The sequence below is a fragment of the Pseudophryne corroboree genome, chromosome 5 (genome assembly GCF_028390025.1).
Source record: "Pseudophryne corroboree isolate aPseCor3 chromosome 5, aPseCor3.hap2, whole genome shotgun sequence".
NCBI lineage: Eukaryota > Metazoa > Chordata > Amphibia > Anura > Myobatrachidae > Pseudophryne > Pseudophryne corroboree.
This window is the reverse complement of record NC_086448.1, coordinates 6,001,628-6,015,934: the sequence shown is the minus strand read 5'-3', so window position 1 is coordinate 6,015,934 and position 14,307 is coordinate 6,001,628.

Genomic DNA, 14,307 nt, shown 5'->3' with positions numbered 1-14,307 from the left:
GTCCTAAAATTTGCACCAAGGTCGCTGGATGACTAAGCTAAGCGACCCAAGTGGCCGACACAAACACCTGGCCCATCTAGGAGTGGCACTGCAGTGTCAGGCAGGATGGCACTTCAAATAAATTGTCCCCAAACAGCACATGATGCAAAGAAAAAAAGAGGCGCACCAAGGTCGCTGGATGACTAAGCTAAGCGACCCAAGTGGCCGACACAAACACCTGGCCCATCTAGGAGTGGCACTGCAGTGTCAGACAGCATGGCACTTCAAAAAAATTGTCCCCAAACAGCACATGATGCAAAGAAAAATTAAAGAAAAAAGAGGTGCAAGATGGAATTGTCCTTGGGCCCTCCCACCCACCCTTATGCTGTATAAACAGGACATGCACACTTTAACAAACCCATCATTTCAGCGACAGGGTCTGCCACACGACTGTGACTGATATGACTGGTTGGTTTGGGCCCCCACCAAAAAAGAAGCAATCAATCTCTCCTTGCACAAACTGGCTCTACAGAGGCAAAATGTCCACCTCCTCCTCATCGTCCGATTCCTCACCCCTTTCACTGTGTACATCCCCCTCCTCACAGATTATTAAATCGTCCCCACTGGAATCCACCATCTCAGGTCCCTGTGTACTTTCTGGAGGCAATTGCTGGTAAATGTCTCCACGGAGGAATTGATTATAATTCATTTTGATGAACATCCTCTTCTCCACATTTTCTTCACACTTGTGTCTGCCGGAAAGAGAGATCCAATGTAGGATCGAGCACGGTGGCCAAAATGTAGTGCTCTGATTTCAACCACCCGTGAATCCTGATTGACCACCCGTGAATCCTGGTTAAGCAAATTAAGGGCTCCATCCACAAGTCCCACATGCCTAGCGGAATCGCTCTGTTTTAGCTCCTCCTTCAATCTCTCCAGCTTCTTCTGCAAAAGCCTGATGAGGGGAATGACCTGACTCAGGCTGGCAGTGTCTGAACTGACTTCACGTGTGGCAAGTTCAAAGGGTTGCAGAACCTTGCACAACGTTGAAATCATTCTCCACTGCGCTTGAGTCAGGTGCATTCCCCCTCCTTTGCCTATATCGTAGGTAGCTGTATAGGCTTGAATGGCCTTTTGCTGCTCCTCCATCCTCTGAAGCATATAGAGGGTTGAATTCCACCTCGTTACCACCTCTTGCTTCAGATGATGGCGGGGCAGGTTCAGGAGTGTTTGCTGGTGCTCCAGTCTTCGGCACGCGGTGCCTGAATGCCGAAAGTGGCCCGCAATTTTTCGGGCCACCGACAGCATCTCTTGCACGCCCCTGTTGTTTTTTAAATAATTCTGCACCACCAAATTCAATGTATGTGCAAAACATGGGACGTGCTGGAATTTGCCCACATGTAATGCACGCACAATATTGGTGGCGTTGTCTGATGTCACAAATCCCCAGGAGAGTCCAATTGGGGTAAGCCATTCTGCAATGATGTTCCTCAGTTTCCGTAAGAGGTTGTCCGCTGTGTGCCTCTTATGGAAAGCGGTGATACAAAGAGTAGCCTGCCTAGGAACGAGTTGGCGTTTGCGAGATGATGCTACTGGTGCCGCCGCTGCTGTTCTTGCTGCGGGAGGCAATACATCTACCCAGTGGGCTGTCACAGTCATATAGTACTTAGTCTGCCCTGATCCACTTGTCCACATGTCCATGGTTAAGTGGACATTGGGTACAACTGCATTTTTTAGGACACTGGTGACTCTTTTTCTGAGGTTCTCGGTATCGCCTGCCTAGAGAAGTGGAACCTAGATGGTATTTGGTACCGGGGACACAGTACCTCAAGCAATTCTCTAGTTTCCTGTGAATTAACGGTGGATACCGGAAACATGTTTAAAACCACCCAGGCTGCCAAGGCCTGAGTTATCCGCTTTGCAGCAGGATGACTGCTGTGATATTTCATCTTCCTCGCAAAGGACTGTTGGACAGTCAATTGCTTACTGGAAGTAGTACAAGTGGTCTTCCGACTTCCCCTCTGGGATGACGATCGACTCCCAGCAGCAACAACAGCAGCGCCAGCAGCAGTAGGCGTTACACTCAAGGATGCATCGGAGGAATCCCAGGCAGGAGAGGACTCGTCAGACTTGACAGTGACATGGCCTGCAGGACTATTGGCTTTCCTGTCTAAGGAGGAAATTGACACTGAGGGAGTTGGTGGTGTGGTTTGCAGGAGCTTGGTTACAAGAGGAAGGGATTTAGTTGGCAGTGGACTGCTTCCGCTGTCACCCAAAGTTTTTGAACTTGTCAATGACTTCTGATGAATGCGCTCCAGGTGACGTATAAGGGAGGATGTTCCTAGGTGGTTAACGTCCTTACCCCTACTTATTACAGCTTGACAAAGGCAACACATGGCTTGACACCAGTTGTCCATATTTCTGTTGAAATAATACCACACCGAAGAGGTGATTTTTTTTTTTGTAATTTGACCAGGCATGTCAATTGCCATATTCGTCCCATGGACAACAGGTGTCTCCCCGGGTGCCTGACTTAAACAAACCACATCACCATCAGAATCCTCCTTGTTAATTTCCTCCTCAGCGCCAGCAACACCCATATCCTCATCCTGGTGTACTTCAACAGTGACATCTTCAATTTGACTATCAGGAACTGGACTGCGGGTGCTCCTTCCAGCACTTGCAGGGGGCGTGCAAATGGTGGAAGGCGCAAGCTCTTCCCGTCCAGTGTTGGGAAGGTCAGGCATCGCAACCGACACAATTGAACTCTCTTTGGGTATTTGTGATTTAGAAGAACGCACAGTTCTTTGCTGTGCTTTTGCCAGCTTAAGTCTTTTCATTTTTCTAGCGAGAGGATGAGTGCTTCCATCCTCATGTGAATCTGAACCACTAGCCATGAACATAGGCCAGGGTCTCAGCCGTTCCTTGCCACTCCGTGTCGTAAATGGCATATTGGAAAGTTTACGCTTCTCCTCAGACGCTTTTAATTTAGATTTTTGGGTCATTTTACTGAACTTTTGTTTTTTGGATTTTACATGCTCTCTACTATGACATTGGGCATCGGCCTTGGCAGACGACGTTGATGGCATTTCATCATCTCGGCCATGACTAGTGGCAGCAGCTTCAGCACGAGGTGGAAGTGGATCTTAATCTTTCCCTATTTTACCCTCCACATTTTTGTTCTCCATTTTTTAATGTGTGGAATTATATGCCAGTAATATATCAATAGCAATGGCCTACTGTACCGTACTGCTATATATTATATACTGGTGGTCAGCAAAATTCTGCACTGTCCTCCTACTATATATACTGCGCAAAACTTAAATGCACCACAGGTATGGATGGATAGTATACTTGACGACACAGAGGTAGGTAGAGCAGTGGACTACTGTACCGTACTGCTATATATTATATACGGGTGGTCAGCAAAATTATGCACTGTCCTCCTACTATATATACTGCGCAAAACTTAAATGCACCACAGGTATGGATGGATAGTATACTTGATGACACAGAGGTAGGTAGAGCAGTGGACTACTGTACCGTACTGCTATATATTATATACTGGTGGTCAGCAAAATTCTGCACTGTCCTCCTACTATATATACTGCGCACAACAACTAAAATGCACCACAGGTATGGATGGATAGTATACTTGACGACACAGAGGTAGGTAGAGCAGTGGACTACTGTACCGTACTGCTATATCTTATATACTGGTGGTCAGCAAAATTATGCACTGTCCTCCTACTATATATACTGCGCACAACTAAAATGCACCACAGGTATGTATGGATAGTATACTTGACGACAGAGAGGTAGGTGGAGCAGTGGACTACTGTACCGTACTGCTATATATTATATACTGGTGGTCAGCAAAATTACGTACTGTCCTCCTACTATATATATACTGCACAAAATTTAAATGCACCACAGGGATGGATAGTATACTTGACGATACAGAGGTAGGTAGAGCAGTGGACTACTGTACCGTACTGCTATATATTATATACTGGTGGTCAGCAAAATTATGTACTGTCCTCCTACTATATATACTGCGCAAAATTTAAATGCACCACAGGTATGGATGGATAGTATACTTGACGACACAGAGGTAGGTAGAGCAGTGGACTACTGTACCGTACTGCTATATATTATATACTGGTGGTCAGCAAAATTATGCACTGTCCTCCTACTATATATACTGCGCACAACAACTAAAATGCACCACAGGTATGGATGGATAGTATACTTGACGACACAGAGGTAGGTGGAGCAGTGGACTACTGTACCGTACTGCTATATATTATATACTGGTGGTCAGCAAAATTATGTACTGTCCTCCTACTATATATACTGCGCAAAATTTAAATGCACCACAGGTATGGATGGATAGTATACTTGACGACACAGAGGTAGGTAGAGCAGTGGACTACTGTACCGTACTGATATAATACTGGTGGTCACTGGTCAGGAAAATTCTGCACTGTCCTCCTACTATATACTACAATGCAGCACAGATATGGAGCGTTTTCAGGCAGAGAACGTAGATATTTTCAGCACACTGAGCACAGATATTTACAAGCACACTGAACACAACTGAGAGAACGCTGCACACGTCCTCTCCCTATCATCTCCATTGCACGAGTGAAAATGGCGGCGACGCACGGCTCCTTATATAGAATACAAATCTCGCGAGAATCCGACAGCGGGATGGTGACGTTCGGGCGCGCTCTGGTTAACCGAGCAAGGTGGGAAGATTCGAGTCCGCCTCGGAACCGTGTAAAATGGGTGAAGTACAGGGGGTTCGGATTCCGAGGAACCGAACCCACTCATCACTAGTTGAGACGAGTAATGAAACAACCAAAACAGGGGATCCGTAGGCACTACTCCCGTAATTTCAGCAGAGAGCAAAAGTATCTCCTTCCAGTAGGGTTGGAATAAGGAGCACGACCACCATATATGAAGCAGGACTCCAAAACCCATCTTAGAAAGAATATCAGGACATCTGTACCACAGAGAAATCAATTTGTACTGAGTCTCCACCACTAATGTACTGGGAGAGCAAGCATGGGCTAATTTAAATATTTTCTCCCAAATGTCTTCGCCCAGCTCCTGGCCGAGATCCCTATCCCATGTCCTAGTGAAAGGTGGTAGAGTTGGGCTAGAGTGGCTAGAGTCCGCCAATAGAAGGTTGTATATCAAGGAAATAGAATGAGGTGGGAATGAAGGTCTATCGCAGAGACGTTCGAACGGTGTGAGGGCTAGGAATCCCTTCCTAGGAAAACCCTGAGATACCAAAAAGTGACGAACTTGCAAGTAGCGCCAAAAATCTCTTGGTGGTAAATGCCATTTCTCTTGTAAATCCGAGGAGACGATCCCACCCCCACTCACCAGCTGTCCAACCCTCCAAAGTCCCAAATCATACCAAGTTTGGAAGGCCCGCGTGTTACTACCGGGGGGGAAATCGTTCATTAAATAAGAAGTACAAGTAGGAGGAGGCTGGCAAGGAAACAGAGGGGGATTTTCTAATCGCTTACCAACAAGCTAAAGTGGGGCCTACAGTGGGATGGGAAGTGGCAGGAAGGGTATGTAACCACGGAGCGACGGCAATAGGCGACGAGAGCACATGGCTCTCTATCTGTACCCATTGTTTCGATGGTTCAGCTCTGGACCACAACAGGATCCTTTGGAGATGGCAGGCTCGGCAGTAACCTTGAATGTCAGGCAAGCGTAGGCCACCCCTATCCCTCTGCCTGACCATCATAGAAAATCTCAGGCGGGGTCTCTTACCGCCCCAGATGAATTCTCTAAATAACAGTTGGATGTCACGGAACCATGCTGAAGGGATTTTAATCGGTAAAGTCTGCAATAGATAAAAGATTTTAGGGAGAGAATTCATCTTAAGGCTACCCAGTCTGCCTAGCCAAGAGAATGATCTGGCATTCCAGGACTGGAGGTCTGTACGTAATTTAGTTAGTAGGGGGGTAAAATTAGAATCGAAAAGATGTGAAAGATCCTTGGTAATAGTAATCCCTAAATATTTCAATTGGGAGTTATGCCAGGTAAAGGGAAATGCAGATTTAAGTCCTGAAACCATAGTAGGCAGGGCCGTAAGGTTCAGGGCTACTGATTTGGAGTAATTTATATTAAAATTAGAGAGGTCACCAAAGATCTTAAACTCATCCACTAAATTAGACAAGGAAGACTGTAGGGTTTGTGATTGTGGCCAGTAAATCGTCGGCAAAGAAGGCAAGTTTATATTCATTGGCCTGGAGTCTGATCCCAGAGATATTTGGATTAAGCCTAATCGCCCTAGCTAGGGCCTCCATACAGAGGACAAAGATCATGGGGGACAGGGGGCCTAGTCCCATTGTTAATATTGAATGAACCGGACAAGGAACCGTTAATCACGATTCTGGCCGAGGGAGAGGCGTAAAGGGCTAGGACGCGATGCAAGCAGGTCGGGCCCAGACCCATGTGTCTCAGCACCCCGGCCATAAAACCCCAGTCAATTCTGTCGAATGCTTTTTCAGCGTCAGTGGATAGCAGAATTGCCGGAGAGCCCATTTAGGAAACGTGATGAATAAGAGCTATGATCTTAGAAGTATTGTCCTTCGCCTCTCGACCTGGAACAAACCCCACTTGGTCATTGTGTATAAGGGAGGGTAGAAGGAACTTAAGCCTATTTGCAAGGAGTTTGGCGAAAAGTTTAACGTCGACATTGAGAAGGGATATAGGCCAGTAGCTGGGACACAGGGAGGGGTCCTTACCACCCGTAGGGATGACCGTGATGTGGGCCTCGAGAGATTGCCTAGAAAAGGGGTTAGTATCCGAGACTGTGTTGCACGCTTCCAAAAGAAGAGGAGTTAATTTATCTTTAAAGGCTTTATAATAAGTGATGGTGAAACCATTAGGGCCAGGACTCTTTCCAGAGGGGGTGGATTTAATGGCATCATTGAGCTCTTGGAAAGTAAAGGGCTTTTCCAGTTCCTCACCGGCATCTCCCGTGAGTTTAGGGAAACCAGTCCTCGTAAGATAAGTGTCTACGTCACGGGACCTGTCACTAGCAACATGATAAGATTCGGGAGAGGGGAGATTGTATAGGGAGGCGTAATACGAACAGAATGTCTCTGCAATTTTATCTGTATCATGGAAAAGACGGCCGTGTGTGTCTTTTATGGAGGGGATAAACGAGAGCGCTCTTTGGGTACATAAAACCCTGGCAAGCATTTTGCCCGGTTTGTTGCCCCAGCGGTAATACCTATTGCGACACTTCCGAAAGGAAAATTTTACTTTATCCAAAAGTAATTTATTTAGAGTCAAACAGGCTGCGACCAGATCTACATAGGTGTCAGGAGATAGAGAGGCCTTATGGGCAGTTTCTAGCGATTCAGTTTGCCGTAAAAGTCCCTCAATTTGGCCCAATCGTTGTTTCTTTAAATAGGAGCCCAGTTGGATGCATTTTCCCCGTAACACACATTTATGAGCCTCCCAAATTGTCAAGTCAGAGACATCAGGGGAGACATTACAATCAATACAATACAGGTCTTGCAGTAGGGATTCGTTAAAACGCCAAGGACGACGCTGGAAAGGTGGGGGTCCGATGGAAAGGTCAAGTCTAACCGGGGCGTGGTCGGACCATGTCATCTGGCCTATGGAAGCAGCGCAAACCAGGGGAAGATGTCTATGGTCAAGCAGGATATAATCTAGCCTAGAATAGGAATGGTGAGAAATCGAGTAATATGTAAAATCCCAGTCTGATGGGTGAAATATGCGCCAGACGCCGGACAGCTGGTGAATGTGGAGTAAGCGCCTCACCCCCCTAGATAAATGGTGGTGGACCATCGGGGACCTAGAGGAAGTGTCCAGGGTGTGGTCGAGAGTCCAGTTAAAATCCCCACCCACTATCAGGATCCCCTGTTTAAGCGAGTCAACCTTGTCCAGAATATTTTCGAGGAAGGCTTTTTAGCCTTGGTTGGGAGCGTAGATATTAACAATCATAAAAGTCGTGTTAAAAATAGAGCATATAAGTAAAAGGCATCTCCCCTCCTCCAACCTGTGTACCACAACATTGGTAAGGGGTATGTGTTTAGCAAAAAGGATGGCCACTCCTTTAGATTTTGATTGGGAATAATTACAATAATATGAGGTGGGGAAGAACCTATTCCTAATGTGGGGTGCAGAGGGGGAGTGTCGAAAATGGGTCTCCTGAACAAGGACAATATCAGCCCTCTCTGCATGAAATGAACGAAGAGCTCCCGCCCTCTTCTCAGGGACATTCAGACCCCTGGCATTTATGGAGAGTATCCTAAGTGTAGAAGCCATATGTAGAGGTAGTGAAAGACACCAATAAATGTACACTTCAGATCAGGTGAAAAGAGGAAGAGAAAGGAGGCGACAAAAAAGAGAAGAGAAGATGTAAGAGCATCTGAAAACAAGAGAGAAAGAAAGCAGTACAACAAAGTAAGTTGAACAGTAGAATACCGCATCCGGCCAGAAAAGGGACCATAAGGGTGCCTCTGTCTCGGGAAAACCATAGCGGTAGGGGGTACACTAGGGGGACGTGGCCCCGCCATCCTAAAGAACAATCATTTTAAGTAAAATGTAATTAACTAAGGCCACCGGTGTTGTCGGTGTAAGCCTGAAACAAAACAACATAGGCCCTGACAGAATAGGAACTAAAAAAAAAGTGAAGCACAGAGGAATAAAAAATAAAATAAAAAAAACTGAAGTAAAAAATATGGACCATAAATACGGTAGATAAACATGAACAAGGCTCTAGGTCTAATGATAGACTAGCAATTAGCAGCTATAACATGGTAACAATATCGAAGAACATAGTACAGCTGTTATCAAACACCATGGGAAGCTTGAGAGAAAAAAAAAATATTATATATATATATATATATATATATATATATATATATGTGCAAAGGGATGAGGTGTTGGCAAGCGACCAATGGTGTCAATTATTATTATGAAACCAGGTATTTATGAAAACATAAAATTTATTTCAGAAACATAGCACTAAAAAAAGGGTAATGTATAAAATAATTACAATAAAAAAGCAACCTATGCAAAGTGATGTATATATAAAAAAATGATATATAAAAATTCAATATGCCAAATTCATAAAAGAGAACATAAAAACATAAGAGATAGGGCATAAAATGTACAGGATAAAAGATAAAAAAGGAGAAAATTAGCTTAACTTCAGTGATTGAGGTGTAATCAAAGTGGTACCCAACGCGTTTCGTCCCTCATGGACTTCATCAAGGGGTGATTAAGAGCTAGAGACAGAGCATATTTATACCTCATTTCTAAAGGAAGTGGTGTCTACATCACTTCCTGTCTGTTGATTGATTAAGTGGCTGCATATTACCAAAATACAGAAATATAAGAAATCAAATGGAGCTAGTCAGATAGGAGCTCAAGCTGTTGTGTACGTGTTTTGAAAAAGTACAGTAAAATGCTTAAAAGACATAGAAAACGGTGGGGTCCGCAGACTTCCGGTCCGGACCGTGTGAAGCGTCATATCCGCCCCACATCCGGTGGTGTCATACTCGATGTGCGCATGCGCCGGCTCGGTGTGGCACAGTACGGCTTGCAGCGCTTGGAGCTGTCTCTGTGACGGCGGCCATGTTTCCGGTTATTTATAGACGTGATGAATAGTAGTTCCCAGCGGACGTGACCCATTGAAGTGTGGTCTTCGGATTTCTTTGTTCCGACGGCCATGTTTTAGAAGGCCTTTTCCTGAAGGTGTGAATAGGGTATGCCGGTGGTCTTATTTTCCGTTGGAGGGAATGATTTACATATTAAAAAAAAATAAAAAATGTGGGAACCTGAAAGTATAGACCACAAATTGTGAGGCATACAGTACAGAGAAACCAATTAAATATGTCTCACAGTCTGTAAACCTGAAATAGGAGACTTTCGAAATCAGATCTCAAATAAGGATAAGCAAAGCATACCGGCCGTACTCCCTTGGATTTCCGTTTAGGATTCTGGACCTGGTGCCACCTCTCTCTTCTGGTTGGATTGGCAGGGACCATGGTGGGGAGAGTAAAAGCTCGCCAATCAGGGAGGGAAATATCTTCTAGGCCCAAAGCAGATTGGAGAGAAAGGAGCTTACCAGCATGGGACACTTTTAAGGAAAACGGGAAACCCCATCTGTACTTCAGGTCGCGTTTGCACATCGCTTCTGTCAAAGGCTTCAACAACCTACGCTGATGGAGCGTACGGCAGGAGAGGTCCTGAAAAATTTGGATTCAGGTACCATTGAAGTCAACTCCTTCCAAATCACGCACCTTGCGAAGAATCTCCTCTTTCTGTGAGAAATAGTGGAGTCTACAAATGACGTCTCTCGGGCGGTCAGAAGCTGGCCCTTTCGGTCTGAGGGCTCTGTGGGCCCGGTCGAATTCAATCAAATTGTCGGGATCCAGGCCTAGGATCTCTCCGAATATTTTGGTAAGAGCGTCAATAAGGCCGGATGGAGGAACCGCTTCAGGGAGGCCCCGCACTCTAATATTATTTCGACGGCCTCTATTGTCTAGGTCGTCTAATTTATTCTGCATCAATTCCATGTGCGACCCCTGTCGGGAAACTATGTAACGGAGATGAAGTAGTTGGTCCTCCACTGAATCTTTCTCCTCCTCCAGAGAGGCAATTCTAGCTCCCAGATGCTCTATATCAGATTGTACAGACGAGATCTGGGTCCGAATGGGAGTCCTGAAGTCGGCATTCAAGAGCTTGCATGTCTTGTTTAGAAGGAAGGGAACGGACATGCGTCAGAATGTCCCCAATCTCACCCCGTAGCTGGGACATTTCAGCTTGTAGATCCCCAGATGGGGGGGAATTGGCCATTGTGGGCGGACCAATGCTATTATCAGGCGTAGTAGGAGAAGGATCAGCAACAGGCGGTATAGATAAGTAGGATCAGAGATTCGATTGGGATGAATTACTTCGATTGGGATGATTTTTCTTGCCTCTGGCCATCAGAAGAGGGTGAGTGAAATGACCATTTTAAAGGACAACACCATTGTCTAGAAGGATGACGGGGGACACATTCCCCTGCTAGTTAGACAGCATAGCCAGTCGGGAGCATTCGCACTCACATCATATCAGCGATCATGGGGCAGACGTAGCACAGGTGCGGATCCCAGGGAGTTCCAACAATCAGCAGCTCGGAGGAAAAGTGAGCCCCCACCAACTCTCCAGGAGCAGGAACCAGCCACAGAGGGGTGATCAGTCAGGCAGCAGTGGAGAGATCTTCACCCACGCTGGGAGCCACCACGGAGAGATCTGGGAATCCGCCGCCCCAGCGAGGCAGCTGACAGAATGAGCGCTGCAGGGCTCAGTGGAGGGTGACGTCCCCAAGATAGAATCTCTCAGAGCGTTGATCTCAGGTCTGGAGGAGGGGGAATTCCTAGTATCCCTGGATATCAAGGATATGTAACTTCACATCCCTACATGGTCGCCTCATCAGGCTTATCTACGGTTTGCACTGCAGGACTGTCACTACCAGTTCCAGGCTTTACCCTTCGGCCTCTCGCCGGTACCAAGGGTGTTCACAAAGGTGATGGCAGAGATGATGCTACTACTCCGCAAACAGGGAGTGAACATTGTTCCATATCTGGACTATCTCCTGATAAAGGCTATGGGGGTCATTTCGAGTTGATCGCTCGCTAGCTAGTTTTAGTAGCCGTGCAAACGCTATGCTGCCGCCAACTGGGAGTGTATTTTAACTTAGCAGCACTGCGAACGGTTGTATCACGGAGCACCTGCAAAACATTTTTGTGTAGTTTCAGAGTAGCTCAAAACCTACTCAGTGCTTGCGATCACTTCAGAATATTCAGTTCCAGATTTGATGTCACAAACCCGCCCTGCGTTCGCCCAGCCATGCCTGCGTTTTTCCTGGCATGCCTGCGTTTTTCCACACACTCCCTGAAAACGGGCAGTTGCCACCCAGGAATGCCCACTTCATGTCAATCACACTGCGGCCAGCACTGCGACTGAAATGCATCGCTAGGCCCTGTGCAAAACTACATCGTTTGTTGTGCCCATACGTCGCGTGTGCGCATTGTGCCGCATGCGCATAACTGCCAGTTTTTAGCCTGATCGCTGCACTGTGAACAAATTCAGCTAGCGATCAACTCTGAATGACCACCCATGTCCAAAGAACAGTTGATGGAAAGCATCAGCCTCACAACATGACTACTCACAGATAACGGGTGGGTTCTCAATCTTCAGAAATCCCATCTAGAACCGACAGAGACTTCATTTTCTGGGGATGATACTGGACACGGTGTCTCAGAAAGTTTTCCTTCCTATGGACAAGGCAAAGACGATCCAGACAATGGTTCGGTCCATCTTTGCATGCGTTTACTGGGAAAGATGGTGGCCTCTTACAAGGCAATCCAGTACGGGGTAATTGGGCCTCCATCCGCATGTGTTTCTGCAGATAGCACAGCGATGGGGATATATGCAAATCGACATGATGGCTTCTTGACTCAACACAAAGCTCTTGCGGTATTGTTCCAGGACGAGGGATCCACAGGCCACAGCAGTGGACGCTCTGTCGACGCCGTGGGTTTACCAGTTGGTGTACTTGCTACCTCCAATTCCTCTAATTCCCAGAGCTCTCAAAAGAATAAAAAGGGAAAGAGCTCAGGCAATTCTGATTGCCCCGGACTGGCTGCGCAGAGCCTGGTATGCAGACCTCCTGGCCATGTCAATGAAAGATCCTTGGCCTTTGCCGCCTCGGGAGGATTTTCTTCAGCAAGGGCCGTTCGTCTATCCAGACATACCATGGCTACGTTTAATAGCATGGAAGTTGAAAGGGAGATTTTAGTCAGGAATGGTATTCCGGCCAAGGTTATCTCGACTATGATCCAAGCCAGAAAAGGGGTCACGCCAAAACATTATCGCATATGGAAAAAAAATACGTCTGTTGGTGTGAAAGTCGACAGTATTCCACTGTGGATTTTGATCTGGGATGCTTGTTACTCTTCCTTCAGTCAGGAACGGAGATGGGTCTACGTTTGGGCTCTCTTAAAGTTTAAATTACGGCCCTGTTTGTTTTCTTCCAGAGTCAGTTGGCTGCTCTCCCTGAAATACAAACCATTTTGAAAGGTGTCCTTCATATTCAGCCTCCCTTCGTGCCTCCCACTGCACCTTGGGATCTCAATTTATTTCTCAAATTTCTCCAGTCTGACTGGTTTGAACCATTACACAAAGTTGATGTATCTTACGTGGAAGACGGTCACGCTGTTGGCTTTGGCCTCGGCGAGGCGTGTATCGGAGCTAGGGGCATTATCTTGTAGGAGCCTCTAGTTCGTGTTCCACGAGGATAGAGCAAAACGCAGAACTCGTCAGCAATTCCTGCCTAAGGTGGTGTCAGCATTTCATATCAACCAGCCGATAGTGGTTTCGATTGTTTTTGACACTTCTGCTACTCCAAACTCCTTGGATGTCGTCCGGGCTTTGAAGATTTGTGTCAAAAGGACTTTATGTCAAAAGAAGTGCTCGCACGAGGAAGTCACAATCGCTTTTTGTGTTGTATGATGCCAACAAGATTGGTTGTCCTGCTTCACAGCAGTCGATTGCACGTTGGATCAGGCTTACTATCCAACAGGCTTATTCAATGGCAGCTTTGCCGATTCCGAAGTCAGGGCCCACTCCACTAGGTTGTTGGGTTCTTCCTGGGCAGCTGCCCGTGGTGTGTCGGCTTTGCAGTTGTGCCGAGCTGCCACTCGGTCAGGTTCGAACACATTTGTAAAGCTTTGCAAGTTCAACACCTTGGCTACAGGGGACCTCCGGTTTGGTTGATCAGTTTTGCAGGAATCTCAGCACTTTCCCTCCCATTTGGGAGCTTTGGGACTTCCCCATGGTACTTCGGACCATCCCAGTATCCCCTAGGACGTAAGAGAAATTAGGATTTTAATTAACTACTGGTAAATCCTTTTCTCGTAGTCCGTAGGGGATACTGGGCGCCCGCCTCTGTGCTTCGTTTACCTGCAGGTTCTTGTTTGTATGTGTCCACTGCTCTACAACACAGTGTCTGCGTGCTTTACTCCACTCCACAGAACACGTGTCCACTGCTCCTCAGTCCAGTGTCTGTGTACTTTACACCACTCCACAGAACACGTGTCCACTGCTCCACAGTCCAGTGTTGGTGTGCTTTACACCACTCCACAGAACACGTGTCCACTGCTCCTCAGTCCAGTGTCGGTGTGCTTTACACCTCTCCACAGAACACGTGTCCACTGCTCCACAGTCCAGTGTCGGTGTGCTTTACACCTCTCCACAGAACACGTGTCCACTGCT